The 16449-nt window shown below is 46.0% G+C and overlaps 1 protein-coding gene across 1 annotated transcript in view; it reads left to right on the top strand.

The window, feature by feature from the left end:
• The first annotated feature begins 7331 nt into the window (after positions 1-7331).
• Positions 7332-16449, top strand: part of c10h11orf65 (chromosome 10 C11orf65 homolog) — a 149229-nt gene continuing 140111 nt past the window's right edge. The window contains exon 1 of the mRNA XM_070891520.1: positions 7332-7406. The gene's annotated coding sequence lies outside the window, so the exon portion shown is untranslated. The remainder of the gene's footprint in view (positions 7407-16449) is intronic.

Genomic DNA, 16449 nt, shown 5'->3' with positions numbered 1-16449 from the left:
CTCACTTACTTGTCGAAAGAAAACATGCAATGATTGATTACATTGGGTTGAAAGACATAAATTTAGTCTAGGAATGAGATAAAAAATGCCTTTTAAAACGCTCCCATTTTCCTTTGTGTAAAACCTTGACACGAAAGCTTCTAGCTCAGTAAAAAAAAAGGGTTTTAAATAAAGATTGGCATTACAAAAATTTGAAATGGGATTCAAAGATATTAAGAGAAGGCACACAGCAAAATTCTGAAATGGATTCTAAACTAAAAAAAAAAGTTATTAAATTAAATCTGGTCTCTTAAAGAAAAAAGGAGGAAATAAAACTAAAAGGTTTGGAAACAATCTAGAAATACCTTCAGGGATCAGGTCAAACTCCTGGGCGAGTGGCGAACTATCTGCGAAGGTATAAAAGGGACTTTGAAAAAAGGTTAAAACAGCAAGCTTTGGCAGTTTAGAAAAGACAGTTTAACGACCTTGCAACTGGATTTTGAGATAACGAAAAGCAGCCCTCAAAGCCTACGTGCTAGACTCTGTTCTAGTTATGGAGAAAAGAAAAAGATAAAGACGCAACTTTGAAAGTAAACAAATTGAACGATTGGAAAGAAAAAGTGTCTTCGATTATCTGATGATTTTAAATTAACAAATTTACGGAGTCACGAGCCCTCCATGTAAAATACAAAACCTAATTTGAAGAAAGGTGATCTGAAAAAAAAAAAGACGTAACACACTAATTAGATGCTGGAAAAATAAAAAGGGGTGTTTGGGATGGAAAAAGACATAACTTACTAAATACTAGTTGACATCAGCTGAGAATAGAAGCTCTTTTAGCAGCCAGTAATAAACCAAAACAGGTAGCGGTTATTAAAATTAAAGCCCACAGGAGGGAGCCGGACCGAACCAGTCCAGATTGGCTGAGTCACCAGGGAAATAAAGCTGCAGACGTAGCTGCCCAGAAGGCATTAGAACAGGAAGAGTGTGAGGAAGCCTCAGTCAGTGCCGCTGGGGCCCGAGACCAACAGATAAGTATTGAGAAACTACACCAGGACACTTCTGAGGAGGAAATAGGTATGTGGACAAAGCAGGGCGCAACGCAAGGGAAGGATAACATTTGGAGACGAAACGACAAGGTAATGGCGCCTGAATGCATACAGAATACCTTATTGGAGTTGCATCATGGCCTGTCTCATTCAGGATGAGAGGCCATGACTGGGAGTCTTGGGAGAGATTGGTGGTGGAAGGGGATGGGGAGAGATATTGCCAAACATTGCCATCGATGCGTTACGTGCGCACAATATAATCCAGGCAGGCCCATTAAAATTAAAATGGGACACCAGCCCCGTCAACGGGGGCCATGGGAACACATACAAATTGATTTCACAGGTCCTTTGCCCCCATCCCATGGAAAAAGATATTGCCTAGTGATTATAGATCAATTTACCTGGTGGGTGGAAGCTTTCCCCACACGTGATTGCACTGCCTCAACAGTGGCAAGGATATTGACCGAGCAGGTGATTCCCCGATGGGGAGTGCCTCTTCAAATAGATTCCGACCAAGGCACCCACTTCACCGGGAATATTGTAAAAACAATATGCCAGCTGATGGGCATTAAACAAAAATTCCACATCCCCTACCACAGTGGTTCTGGAATGGTAGAGCGCATGAACCGTACCCTCAAAAACGCCCTGGCAAAGGCCATGCAAACGTCAGGAAAAACGTGGACGGAAGTATTACCCATTATATTGATGAAGTTAAGAGCCACAACAAACCGGACAACCGGATTAATCCCTTTTGAACTAATGACAGGAAGGGCGATGCAATTACCAGAGAACATCATAACAGGTGGGGCCGATGAAGGCCCATTAAAAGACAAAATAAAACGGTATGTTTTGGAACTAAGTACTCAATTAAAAGGGATGCGTAAATTAGTTAGGGACAATCAGGAAGAAAGAGACGCGGAAGCAGAGCTTACAAAGCTCCCTGAAGTCCCATTGGCGGGAAGTCGCGTTATGGTAAGGGTCCTCCCGGGAAAACCGGGGTTTGCCCCAAAATGGATAGGACCATATGAGGTTATAATCAGCAGGGACACTTGTGCCTGCATCGATGTTAAAGGGAACGGGCAATGGAAGCATTGGACCCCAGCTTAAGGTTTTTGAACCAGCCGTTTAGCACACATATTAGTTGTTGTTGTTGTCCATTTACAGATTGACAGCGAGAGATTCTTCAAGCAAGCCATACGGCTATTTTGCCTTTGACTATTTGTTAAATATAGAGTAATAAGATGAAATTATATGTTGCGATTGGTGCGATTATCAAAGTTCGTGTTCGGTCCGGCCTGCTAGCTAGACCGAAGCGAGAGTTACATGTGAATAGCTTTTTGTACATGTCTTATATTTATGCGCAAATTGGGAACCTTTCTGGTTGCTGGGTATGTTCACACATCCCCATACATAGCAAAGGAGGCATCCCCTTGAGGTCAATCTCCCTTAACATTTCGGAAGTAGCGGAGTGGGTAATGCGACAAAACGGTACAGGAGAAGTAAATGCTACTTGGAATCAGAGTGGGGATAAAGAAACGTGGAGATCGGGGGGGTTACCTTTTGGATGCATTTGACGGATGGTACCAGCCGGAATATAATAGGTTAGTACGACCCCCGTTCCTGGTTTTGACCAACACCTCAGGAGTTGGAAGGCCCACCGCTGACATTTGTTTCACTAGAAACCTGACTGGTGAGGAAACAGGTTTTGTAGCAGGATATAGCAATTGTACGCAATACTTTAACCTCATCAGGTGGAACATAACAGACAGCAAAACAACAAACTAGGGGTTCTTTGAAATGAAGGGTTTGAAGAATCAGACAAGTAGCCAGGGCTGGGACCCTAAAATTAGGTGGCGACGGGGGCTGAGAGAGAGAGATTGGGATCGAATCTAACAGCATACAATGGCACTTATTTTGTGTGTGGGCACAAGGCCTGGTTGCCTCAGGACTGGAGGGGGTTCTGTTATTTGGGATATGTGGTCCCCTTCGTCAGACGGGTACGTACTTTAGCAGAAGTACAAATGCCAGATCGACTAAGACGAGATCTTACCCCGGTAGAGAGGCTATTTGGGGTCATGATGCTCCCATTCGGGATAGGACGCACCATGGATGAATTACGTAACCTAGAGAGACTACTGGAACGGATAGCTAACGACACTGCTGAAGCAATGGAGGGCATAACGGCTGAAATGGTAGCCATACGCACAATAGTACTCCAGAACCGAATGGCCCTAGATTATATACTAGCACAAAGTGAGGGCACATGCGCCTTAATTGGAGCTGAATGTTGCACTTAAATACCCGATAAGTCAGAAAACATAACCAACCTCGCTGATCACATAAGAAAGGAGGTAAAGAAGTTATCCACACCAGTAGGAGGACCTGGCTGGTTTGACTGGCTATTAGGGGAATCCTGGGGGTCCTATCTTATGCATGGAGTAATTATTCTGGTTGTAATAATAATTACTTGCTGTCTGATTATCGGGTGTTTTAATATCTGCTGTAAAGTTATGATGGCCCGACTGATGCCAGTAGCCAGTGTAATCGCCGAAGAAGAAGTACACCTGATGGAAATACCTGAAGACACATAGGATGAAGAAACAGATGACATTGACACCGACCACTATCTTTGAAGGGTAGCCTAGAACTACGGGCAAGGTGGACATACGGAACACCAGGGAAGTAACATACCCCAAAGGCCGTATATAAAACACCATGCTACCATCATTGTGGTCATCTGGATTTCATGAACATCCTCCAGGACCAAAAGGGGAACTGTTGGAGCAGATTTTTGGACATAATAAAGCCTAGGGGGACACTTGACTAGTATACCAAACATTTGTCCCCCTTGAATGAATTTTGTAAGAGACAATACTGATGCATTATTGTATGCTTGCCTTTACTGGTTATAGGAAGCCTGCCACTTGTTTTTTCTGTGATAACAGGGGAATTAGTCCTCTTGTATGTGTATACTGGCCTGTCACAATACGAGGCTGGCTTATATCAAGAGCCCAGCCTTGAACGGTAATTGTATGAAAAGCTTTGTAAACCTAGTAATGCGATGATTGGATATAAGGACTGTTGCTAAGGCACGTGATGTAAAGTGACGTAATTTGTAAGATAAAGGAACCTCGCAGACGATTTCAAATTGAGAAGTTGGTTCAGCAGACGCGGGTCTCTAACACTTCTCCCAAAGCTTTGTCTCCGATTTAATAAACCTCTCTTTAAATAGTCTCGGAAATATTTTTCCCAACACAGAATATTATCTGAATGGTGACAGATTAGGCAAAGGGGAGGTGCAACGAGACCTGGGTGTCATGGTACATCAGTCATTGAAAGTTGGCATGCAAATACAGCAGGCGGTGAAAAAGGCAAATGGCATGTTGGCCTTCATAGCTAGGGGATTTGAGTATAGGAGCAGGGAGGTCTTACTGCAGTTGTACAGGGCCTTGGTGAAGCCACACCTTGAATATTGTGTACAGTTTTAGTCTCCTAATCTGAGGAAGGACATTCTTGCTATTGAGGGAGTGCAGCGAAGGTTCACCAGACTGATTCCCGGGATGGCAGGACTGACATATGAGGAGAGACTGGATCGACTGGGCCTGTATTCACTGGAGTTTAGAAGGATGAGAGGGGATCTCATAGAAACATATAAAATTCTGACGTGACTGGACAGGTTAGATGCAGGAAGAAATTTCCCGATGTTGGGGAAGTCCAGAACCAGGGGTCACAGTCTAAGGATAAGGGGTAAGCCATTCAGGACCGAGATGAGGAGAAACTTCTTCACTCAGAGAATTGTGAACCTGTGGAATTCTCTACCACTGAAAGTTGTTGAGGCCAGTTCGTTAGATATATTCAAAAGGGAGTTAGATGTGGCCCTTATGGCTTAACACTCATCAAGGACACCAAGGCTGTCAAGGCCCGCTGGAAGGAGCACTTTGAAGATCTCCTCAATCGAGACTCTGCCTTTGACTCAGTGTTCTCAACTCCATCCCGCAGCATGCAACCCGCCATCGCCTCAGTGAAACCCCAACGCTGCACGAGGTAGGAAAAGCCATAAAACAGCTCAAGAACAACAAGGCTACGGGAGCGGATGGAATCCCTGCTGAGGCGCTAAAATATGCTGCCGCGGATACATGACCGCATCTCTCTCATGTGGAGGGAGGAGAGCATGCCGGGAGACCTCAGAGATGCAGTGATCGTGTCCATTTTTAAAAAGGGAAACAAATCCAACTGCGGCAACGACAAGGGAATCTCCCTGCTATCAACCACTGGGAAGGCTGTCGCTAGAGTTCTCCTCAACCGTCTTCTCCCTGTGGCCGAGGAGCTCCTCCCGGAGTCACAGTGCGGATTTCATCCCCTACGGGGAACAACGGACATGATCTTTGCAGCACGACAGCTGCAGGAAAAATGTAGAGAGCAGTGCCAGCCCTTATACATGGCCTTTTTCGATCTTACAAAGGCCTTTGACACTGTCGACCGTGAGGGCTTATGCAGCGTCCTCCTCCGTTTCGGATGCTCCCGAAAGTTTGTCAACATCCTTCGCCTGCTCCATGACGACATGCAGGCCGTGATCCTGACCAACAGATCCATTACAGACCCACTTCACGTCCGGACCGGGGTCAAACAGGGTTGCGTCATCGCTCCAACCCTCTTCTCAATCTCCCTCGTCACCATGCTCCACCTCACTGTCGACAAGCTCCCTGCTGGAGTGGAACTAAACTATAGGACCAGTGGGAAGCTGTTTAACCTATGCCGCCTCCAGGCCAAGTCTAAGATCACCCAAACCTCTGTCATTGAACTGCAATATGCGGACGACGCCTACATCTGCGCACATTCTGAGGCTGAACTCCAGGATATAGTCGATGTATTCACTGAGGCATATGAAAGCATAGGCCTCACGCTTAACATCCATAAGACAAAGGTCCTCCACCAGCCTGTCCTCGTCACACAGCACTGCCCCCCAGTCATCAAGATTCACGGCGCGGCTCTTGACAACGTGGCTCACTTCCCATACCTCGTGAACCTCTTGTCAACAAAGATAGACATTGATGCGATGATTCAACACCGCCTCCAGTGCGCCAGTGCAGCCTTCGGCCGCCTGAGGAAAAGAGTGTTCGAAGACCAAGCCCTCAAATCTGCCATCAAGCTCATGGTCTACAGGGCTGTAGTAATACCCGCCCTCCTGTATGGCTCAGAGACATGGACCATGTACAGAAGACACCTCAAGTCGCTGGAGATTTATCACCAACGATGACTCCGCAAGATCCTACAAATCCCCTGGGAGGACAGACGCATCAACATCAGTATTCTCACCCAGGCTAGCATTGAAGCACGAACCACTCTTGATCAGCTTCGCTGGGCAGGCCACTTAGTCCGCATGCCAGACACGAGACTCCCTAAGCAATTGCTCTACGCGGAGTTCCTTCATGGCAAACAAGCCAAAGGTGGGCAGCGGAAACGTTACAAGGACACCCCCAAAGCCTCCCTGGTGAAGTGCGACATCACCACTGACACCTGGGAGACCCTGTCCGAAGACCGCCCTAGGTGGAGAAAGTACATCCGGGAGGGCGTTGTGCTCCTTGAATCTCAACGCTGCGAGCGTGAACAGGTCAAGCGCAGGCAGCGGAAGGAAGGAGCGTGCGGTAAATCAGTGCCACCCCTCCCCTTACGAATATCTGTCCCACCTGTGACAGGGTCTGTGGCTCTCGTGTTGGACTGTTCAGCCACCAAAGAACTCACTTTATAGTGGAAGCAAGTCTTAATCAATTTCGAGGGACTGCCTATGATGATTACGGTTAAAGGGATCAAGGGGTTATGGAGAGAAAGCAGGAATGGGGTACTAAAGTTGCATGATCAGCCATGATCATATTGAATGGTGGTGCAGGCTCGAAGAGCCGAATGGCCTACTCCTGCACCTAGTTTGTATGTTTCTATGTTTCCCAGTGAGATAACAAGCTAAGTATAGAGTTGCTAAATTGCTCAAATTAATAAAATCACGATGTGGTAAACTCTTACTTTCTCCTAATCCCATAAAAAGCTGATGCAGCTAAAATCATTACATTTCTTTATCAGACCTGTCAAGTGTCCCTCCTTCGGAACATGAGCAGACCGTTCAGACCACTGAACCTGCTTGAGCAACATGATTGCCACAGCAGGACCTGAGCTCGCGCGCTACGACGCTCCAAGACAAGGTTCTAGCAGTGATATCATTTCCGTTGTAACCATAGCGACGGGACGCTCGAGAAGAAAGAAAAAGTAGCCCCACAGTCGCTTCGAACAGCTGATTATCCACAGTGGTGAGAATTACTTTGGGACACTCTTTCCCGTGTTCAGAGCTGGGAAAGTGCTAAAGTCCTTCACGTCCATTTAACACAGGTACTGCATTGAATATGCCTTAATTATAGATTGCATTCTTAAAAGGGTGTACCATTATTTGCTGTCGACTTGTTTTTGTTGTAGTACCCGATGTCCATTCACTTTTGTTTCCTTGTACTTGCTGCTGATTGCAGTTATACTTGTTCTGCATTTTTTGGACTTACTTTGGGACCTTTGTTTTTCATCTGTGGCTTGTTGCTGTGACAATTTAAGTTGCCATGACCACAATTATAAATATGGACACCAGGTAAACCTCTGTACCTGAAATGTAAACAGAAAATGCTGGAAATACTCAGCAGGTCAGGTAGCATCTGTGGAGAGAGAAACAGAGTTAACTTTTCAGGTTGATAATCTTTTGTCAGAACATGGTATCTGTAAACCTCTGCATCTTTTTTTTTAGAGGAGGGTCTTACAAGGCTGAGCGAGGTGTGCTTACATCTGAGATGGTATTGCCCACCTGCCCTGACACAACCACCAGTATATACAGACCAAGTCTGAGGAATATCAATAGAATATAACTCAGGCAGGTTCTGTATCAGGTAACTGATCCGCTCCACCAAATTACCATCTATGCGTGGAAGTTGAAAATTGATCCTATCGTCTCTTTGAATCAGGCCATTACAACTACAACTTGCATAGTGTCAGCTGTGGCTCTGTGGTCACACTCTCGCCTCTGAATCAGTAGGTTGTGGGTTCATGTGCCGCTCCAGTGGCTTGAACACAAAATATAGGTTGACACTCAGTATTGAGTGAGTCTACATTGTTGGAGGTGCCGTTTCTCAGATGAGAAGTTAAATCGAGGCCCATGTTGTCTTCTTGGGTGGACATTAAAGATCCCATGGTAATGTTTTGAAGAGTAGGTGAATTCTCACATGCCCAATATTTACTTCTCAACCAACATCACTAAAACAGATTATCTGTTCATTGTCATGAACAGTTGTTGTAGAGATCAAATTGGCTGCTGTGTTTTCCTATATTACAACAGCAACTACACTTCAAAAGTACATTGGCATTAAACTATTTTGGGATGTCCTGAGGTTGTGAAAAATGCTATATAAATGCAAGTCTTTTTTTCAGAAAGCTGGCACTAACACAATGGGCTGAATGACCTCCCCTGCTGAAAAATTCTATGAGTGTTTATATGTTAGTGCTGTGAACTAATGCTGTGGTATATTATAGAGGGCATAGACCATGATTGTAATATAACATTAATAATACTTTAGAATAGCTCTGCCCAATGAAAAAAACACACTTCTTTGGAAACCAATTCAGCAAATAACTTATTTTTTTTAAATCTGCTATTAATAATACATTACAAAGGACGTTGGTGGGTAGGCAAATCATAATATCATAGAAATTTACGGCACAGAAGGAGGCCATTTGCCCCATCGTGCCTGTGCCAGCTGAAAAAGAGCTATCCATTCAAATCCCAATTTCCAGCTCTTGGTCCGTAGCCGTGTAGGTTACATAAGAACATAACATAAAAATGTAACAAATAGGAGCAGGAATAGGCCATTTGGCCCCATGAGCCTGCTCCGCCATTGAATAAGATCATGGCTGAGCAGATCCTGGACTCAACTCCACTTCCCCGCCCACTCTCCATAACCCTTGACTCCCTTATCGTTCAACTATCTGTCTATCTCCACCTTAAATAGATTCAATGACTCAGCCTCCACAGCTCTCTGGGGTAGAGAATTCCAAAGATTCACGACCCTCTGAGAGAAGAAATTCCTCCTCATTTCCGTTTTAAATGGGCGACCCCTTTTTCTGAAACTATGCCCCTTAGTTCTAGATTCCCCCAGGAGGGGACACATCCTCTCTGCATCTACCCTGTCAAGCCCCTTCAGAATCTTATATGTTTCAATAAGATCACCTTCCAGTCTTCTAAACTCCAATGAGTATAGAAACATAGAAAACATAGAAACATAGAAAATAGGTGCTGGAATAGGCCATTCGGCCCTTCGAGCCTGCACCATCATTCGATAAGATCATGGCTGATCTTTCCCTCAGTACCCCTTTCCTACTTTTTCTCCATACCCCTTGATCCCTTTAGCCGTAAGGGCCATATCTAACTCCCTCTTGAATATATCCAATGAACTGGCATCAACAACTCTCTGCGGCAGGGAATTCCACAGGTTAACAACTCTCTGAGTGAAGAAGCTTCTCCTCAGTCCTAAATGGCCTACCCCTTATCCTAAGACAATGTCCCCTGGTTCTGGACGTCCCCAACATCGGGAACAATCTACCCGCATCTAACCTGTCCCGTCCCGTCAGAATCTTGTATGTTTCTATGAAATCCCCTCTCATCCTTCTAAACTCCAATGTATAAAGGCCCAGTTGATCCAGTCTCTCCTCATATGTCAGTCCAGCCATCCCAGGAATCAGTCTGGTGAACCTTCGCTGCACTCCCTCAATAGCAAGAACGTCCTTCTTCAGATTAGGAGACCAAAATTGAACACAATATTCCAGGTGAGGCCACCAAGGCCCTGTACAACTGCAGTAAGACCTCCCTGCTCCGATACTCAAATCCCCTAGCTATGAAGGCCAACATACCATTTGCCTTCTTTATCGCCTGCTGCACCTGCATGCCAACTTTCAATGACTAATGGACCATGACACCCAGGTCTCGTTGCACCTCCCCTTTTCCTAATCTGTCACCATTCAGATAATATTCTGCCTTCGTGTTTTTGCCCCCAAAGTAGATAACCTCACATTTATCCACATTATACTGCTACTGCCATGCATTTGCCCAGTCCCCCTGCAGCCTCTTAGCGTCCCCCTCACAGCTCACACCGCCACCCAGTTTAGTGTCATCTGCAAACTTGGAGATATTACACTCAATTCCTTCATCCAAATCATTGATGTATATTGTAAAGAGCTGGGGTCCCAGCACTGAGCCCTACGGCACTCCACGAGTCACTGCCTGGCATTCTGAAAAGGACCCGTTTATCCCGACTCTCTGCTTCCTGTCTGCCAACCACGTCAGTATATTACCCCCAATACCATGTGCTTTGATTTTGCACACCAATCTCTTGTGTGGGACATTGTCAGAAGCCTTTTGAAAGTCCAAATACACCACATCCACTGGTTCTCCCTTGTCCACTTTACTAATTACATCCTCAAAAAATTCCAGAAGATTTGTCAAGCATGATTTTCCCTTCATAAATCCATGCTGACTTGGACCGATCCTGTCAATGCTTTCCAAATGCGCTGCTATTTCATCCTTAATAATTGATTCCAACATTTTCCCCACCACTGATGTCAGGCTAACCGGTCTATAATTACCCGCTTTATCTCGCCCTCCCTTTTTAAAAAGTGGTGTTACATTAGATACCTTCCAGTACATAGGAACTGATCCCGAGTTGATAGATTATTGGAAAATGATCACCAATGCATATTTCTATGGCCACTTCCTTAAGTACTCTGGGATGCAGACTATCAGGCCTTGGGGATTTATTGGCCTTCAATCCCATCAATTTCCCCAACACAATTTCCCACCTAATAAGGATATCCTTCAGCTCCTCCTTCTCACTAGACCCTCAGTCCCCCAGTACTTTCGGAAGGTTATTTGTGTCTTCCTTCATGAAGACAGAACCAAAGTATTTGTTCAATTGGTCTGCCATTTCTTTATTCCCCATTATAAATTCATCTGAATCCAACTGCAAGGATCTACATTTGTCTTCACTAAATTTTTTCTCCTCACATATCTATAGAAGCATTTGCAGTCAGTTTTTATGTTCCCAGCAAGCTTCTTCTCACACTCTATTTTCCCCCTCTTAATTAAACCCTTTGTCCTCCTCTGCTGAATTCTAAAGTTCTCCCAGTCCTCAGGTTTGCTGCTTTTTCTGGCCAATGTATATGCCTCGTCCTTGGATTTAACACTATCCTTAATTTCCCTTGTTAGCCATGGTTGCTTTAAATATTTGCCATTGCCTATCCACTGTCAACCCTTTAAGTATCATTTGCCAGTCTACTCTAGCCAATTGACGCCTCAAACCATCGAAGTTACCTTTCCTTAAGTTCAGGACCTTAGTCTCTGAATTAACTGTGTCACTCTCCATCCTAATAAAGAATACTACCATGTTATGGTCACTCTTCCCCAAGGGGTCTCACACGACAAGATTGCTAATTAGTCCTTTCTCATTACACATCACCCAGTCTAGGATGGCCAGCTTCCTGGTTGATTCCTCGACATATTGGTTTAGAAAACCATCCCTAGTACACTCCAGTAATTCCTCCTCCACCGCATTGCTGCCAGTTTGGTTAGCCCAATCAATATGAAGATTAAAGTCACCCATGATAACTGCTGTATCTTTATTGCATGCATCCCTTATTTCTTGTTTGATGCTGTCCCCAACCTTACTACTACTGTTTGGTGGTCTGTACACAACTACCACTAGTGTTTTCTGCCCCTTGGTATTCCGCAGCTCCACCCATACTGATTCCACATCATCCAAGCTAATGTCCTTTCTTACTATTGCATTAATTTCCTCTTTAACCAGCAATGCAACCCCACCTTCTTTTCCTTTCTGTCTATCCTTCCTAAATGTTGAATATCCCTGGATGTTGAGTTCCCAGCCTTGGTCACCCTGGAGCCATGTCTCCGTGATGCCAATTACATCATACCCGTTAACTGCTATCTGCACAGTTAATTCATCCACCTTATTCCGAATACTCCTCGCATTGAGGCACAGAGCCTTCAGGCTTGTCTTTCGAACACATTTTGCCCCTTTAGAATTTTGCTGTAATGTGGCCCTTTTTGCTTTTTGCCTTAGGTTTCTCTGCCCTCCACTTTTACTTTTCTTCTTTCTATCTTTTGCTTCTGCCCCCATTCTATTTCCCTCTGTCTCCCTGCATAGGTTCCCATTCCCCCTGCCGTATTAGTTTAACCCCTCCCCAACAGCACTAGCAAACACTCCCCCTAGGACATTGGTTCTGGTCCTGCCCAGGTGCAGACCATCCAGTTTGTACTGGTCCCACCTCCCCCAGAACCGGTTCCAATGTCCCAGGAATTTGAATCCCTCCCTTCTGCACCACTCCTCAAGCCATGTATTCATCTGAGCTATCCTGCGATTCCTACTCTGACTAGCACGTGGCACTGGTAGCAATCCCGAGATTACTAATTTTGAGGTCCTACTTTTTAATTTAGCTCCTAGCTCCCTAAATTCGTCTTGTAGGACCTCATCCTTTTTTTACCTATATCGTTGGTACCTATATGCACCACGACAATTGGCTGTTCACCCTCCCTTTTCAGAATGTCCTGCACCCACTCCGAGACATCCTTGACCCTTGCACCAGGGAGGCAAATACCATCCTGGAGTCTCGGTTGCGGCCACAGAAACGCCTATCTATTCCCCTTACAATTGAATCCCCTATCACTATAGCTCTCCCACTCTTTTTCCTGTCCTCCTGTGCAGCAGAGCCACCCACGGTGCCATGAACTTGGCTGCTACTGCCCTCCCCTGGTGAGATATCCCCCTCAATAGTACCCAAAGCGGTGTATCTGTTTTGCAGGAGGATGACCGCAGGGGACCCCTGCACTACCTTCCTTGCACTGCTCTTCCTGTTGGTCATCCATTCCCTATCTGCCTGAGTAACCTTTTCCTGCGGTAAGACCAATTCACTAAACGTGCTATTCACGTCATTCTCAGCATCGTGCATGCTCCAAAGTGAATCCACCCGCAGCTCCAGTGCCGCAATGCGGTCAGTCAGGAGCTGCAGGCGAATGCACTTCCCGCACACATAGTCGTCAGGGACACCAGAAGCGGCCCTGACTTCCCATATAGTACAGGAGGAGCATAACACGTGTCCGAGCTGTTCAGCCATGATTTAACCCCTAGATAAACTTAATTTGGCAACAACAATGCTAAAGGTTACTTACTGATATAGAAAAGAAAAAGAAAAACTACTCACCAATCACCAGCCAATCACTTACCCCCTTGGCTGTGTCGTCACCTTTTGATTTCTTTCTACTTCTTTTTTGCCTCCCTGCAGCCTGCTAGGCCCAACCTGCTCAATCTCCCTTCATATGACAACCCCCTCGTCTCAGGAATCAACCTCGTGAACCTTCTCTGAACTGCTTCCAGTGCAAGTACAGGTTGGACCCCTCTTATCCGAGAATCCCTTATCCGGCACCACCCCTCATCCAGAATAATTCTGGTGGCCGGAGGCGCATGCGCAGAATGCAACCGACCTCCACCCCGACTTTGGGGCCTGCTGACACTCAGCCCCCTGGGGCCTGCTGACACTCGGCCCACCGAAACTCAGCCCGCTGGGGCCCGCCGACACTCGCCCGCTGGGGGCCGCGCTGACACTCACTGGGACCGCGCCGACACTTGGCCCGCTGGGGCCGCACTGACACCCGCTGGATACCGCGCCAACACCCGCTGGGGCTGCGCAGACACTCGTCCTGCTGGGGCTTCCGCTGACACTTGGCCCGCTGGGGCCCACCGACACTCGCTGGGGCTGCGCAGACACTCGGCCCGCAGGGGCCCGCCGACACTCGGCCCACTGGGCACTGCGCCAACACCCGCTGGGGCTGCGCCGACACTCGACTCGCAGGGGCTCGCCGACACTCAGCCCGCTGGTGCCCGCCGACACCCACTGGGGGCTGCGCCGACACTCGACTCTCCGAGGCCCTGCCGACACTTCGCAGCCCTCCGAAACTTCGGTCCCACCCGGGGCACCGACCTCCTCTCCTCCCTTCCCAACCTTGGGCCGCCTCTCCCCCTACCCCCATCCCCCCTCCCCCGTCTCCTCGTGCTGACCTCCCTTTATCCGGCAAAATTCCTAATTCGGCACAGGCCTGTTCCCGAGGGTGCCAGATAAGGGAGGTTCAACCTGTATATCCTTCCTTAAATAAGGAGACCAAAACTGTATGCAGTACTCCAGGTATGTCTTACAAACACCCTGTACAGTTATAGCAGAACTTCCCTACTTTTACAACCCTTGCACGAAAGGCCAACAGAGGGTTGTAAATCTATGGAATTCTCTGTCCCAGAGAACTGTGGAGGCCGGGTCATTAAATATATTTAAGGCGGAGAGAGACAGATTTTTGAGCGATAAAGGAATAAAAGGTTATGGGGAGTGGGCAGGGAAGTGGAGCTGAGTCCATGATGAGATCAGCCGTGATCTTATTAAATGGCGGAGCAGGCTCGAGGGGCCAAATGGCTTACTCCTGCTCCTATTTCTTATGTTCTTATTCCATTTGCCTTCCTAATTATTTGCTGTACCTGCATGCTAACTTTTTGTGTTTACATAAGAACATAAGAAATAGGAGCAGGAATAGGCCATACGGCCCCTCGAGCCTGCTCCGCCATTTAATACGATCATGGCTGATCCGATCATGGACTCGGGTCCACTTCCCTGCCCGCTGCTCATAACCCCTTATTCCCTTATCGGTTAAGAAACTGACTATCTCTGTCTTAAATTTATTTAATGTCCCAGCTTCCACAGCTCTCTGAGTCAGCGAATACCACAGATTTACAATCCTCTGAGAGAAGAAATTCCTCCTCATCTCAGTTTTAAATGGGCGGCCCCTTATTCTAATTCTAGTTCTAGTCTCCCCTATCAGTGGAAACATCCTCTCTGCATCCACCTTGTCAAGCCCCCTCATAATCTTATACATTTTGATAAGATCACCTCTCATTCTTCTGAATTCCAATGAGTGGAGGCCCAGCCTACTCAACCTTTCCTCATAAGTCAATCCCCTCATCTTGGAATTAATCTAGTGAACCTTCTCTGAACTGTCTCCAAAGCAAGTGTATCCTTTCTTAAATATGGAATCCAAAACTGTACACAGCATTCCAGGTGTGGCCTCACCAATATCTTGTATAACTGTAGCAAGACTTCCCTGCTTTTATACTCCATACCCTTTGCAATATAGACCAAGGTTACTTGCTGTACCTGTATACTAATCTTTTGTATTTCATGCACCAGGACCCCCAGGTCCAGCTGTACTGCAATCTTTCTCCATTTAAATAATAACTTGCTCTTCGATTTTTTTCTGCTAAAGTGCGTGACCTCACACTTTCCAAAGTTATACTCCATCTGCCAAATTTTTGACAACTAACTCAGCCTGTCTATGTCCTTTTGTAGGTTTTTGTGTGTCCTCCTCACACATTGCTTTTCTTCCCATCTTTGTATCGTCAGCAAACTTGGCTATGTTACACTCAGTCCCTTCATCCAAATCTTTAATATAGATTGTAAATAGTTGGGGTCCCAGCACTGATCCCTGTGGCACCCCACTATTGCTGATTTCCAACCCGAGAATGAACCATTTATCCCGACTCTCTGTTTTCTGTTAGGTAGCCAATCCTCTATCGATGCTAATATATTACCCCCAACCCCGTGAACATTTATCTTATGCGGCACCTTGTTAAATGCCTTCTGGAAGTCCAAATACACCACATCCACTGGTTCCTCTTTATCCACCCTGTTTGTTACATCCTCAAAGAATTCCAGCAAATTTGTCAAACATGACTTCCCTTTCATAAATCCATGCTGACTCTGCCTGACTGAATTATGTTTTTCCAAATGTCCTGCTACTGCTTCTTTAATAATGGACTACAACATTTTCCCAACCACAGATGTTAGGCTAACTGGTCTATAGTTTCCTACTTTTTGTCTGCCTCCTTTTTTAAATAACGGTGTTACATTTGCAGTTTTCCAATCTGCTGGGACCTCCCCAGAATCCAGGGAATTTTGATAAATTACAACCAATGCATGCACTATCCCTGTCACTACTTTTCTTAAGACCCTAGGATGCAAGCCATCAGGTCCAGGGGATTTATCTGCCTTTAGTCCCATTATCTTACTGAGTACCACTTCCTAAGTGATTGTGATTGTGTTAAGTTCCCCCCCCCCCCCCACCCCCACTGTAGTCCCTTGACTATCCACTGTTGGGATATTTGTAATGTCCTCTACTGTAAAGACTGATACATAATATTTGTTCAGAGATTCTGCCATCTCCATGTTCCCCATCACTAATTTGCTAATCTCATCCTCTAAGGTACCAACATTTAATTTAGCCATTCTTTACCTG

Source organism: Pristiophorus japonicus, chromosome 10, assembly GCF_044704955.1.
Source record: "Pristiophorus japonicus isolate sPriJap1 chromosome 10, sPriJap1.hap1, whole genome shotgun sequence".
NCBI lineage: Eukaryota > Metazoa > Chordata > Chondrichthyes > Pristiophoridae > Pristiophorus > Pristiophorus japonicus.
This window is presented reverse-complemented; position numbering and strand designations above follow the sequence as displayed.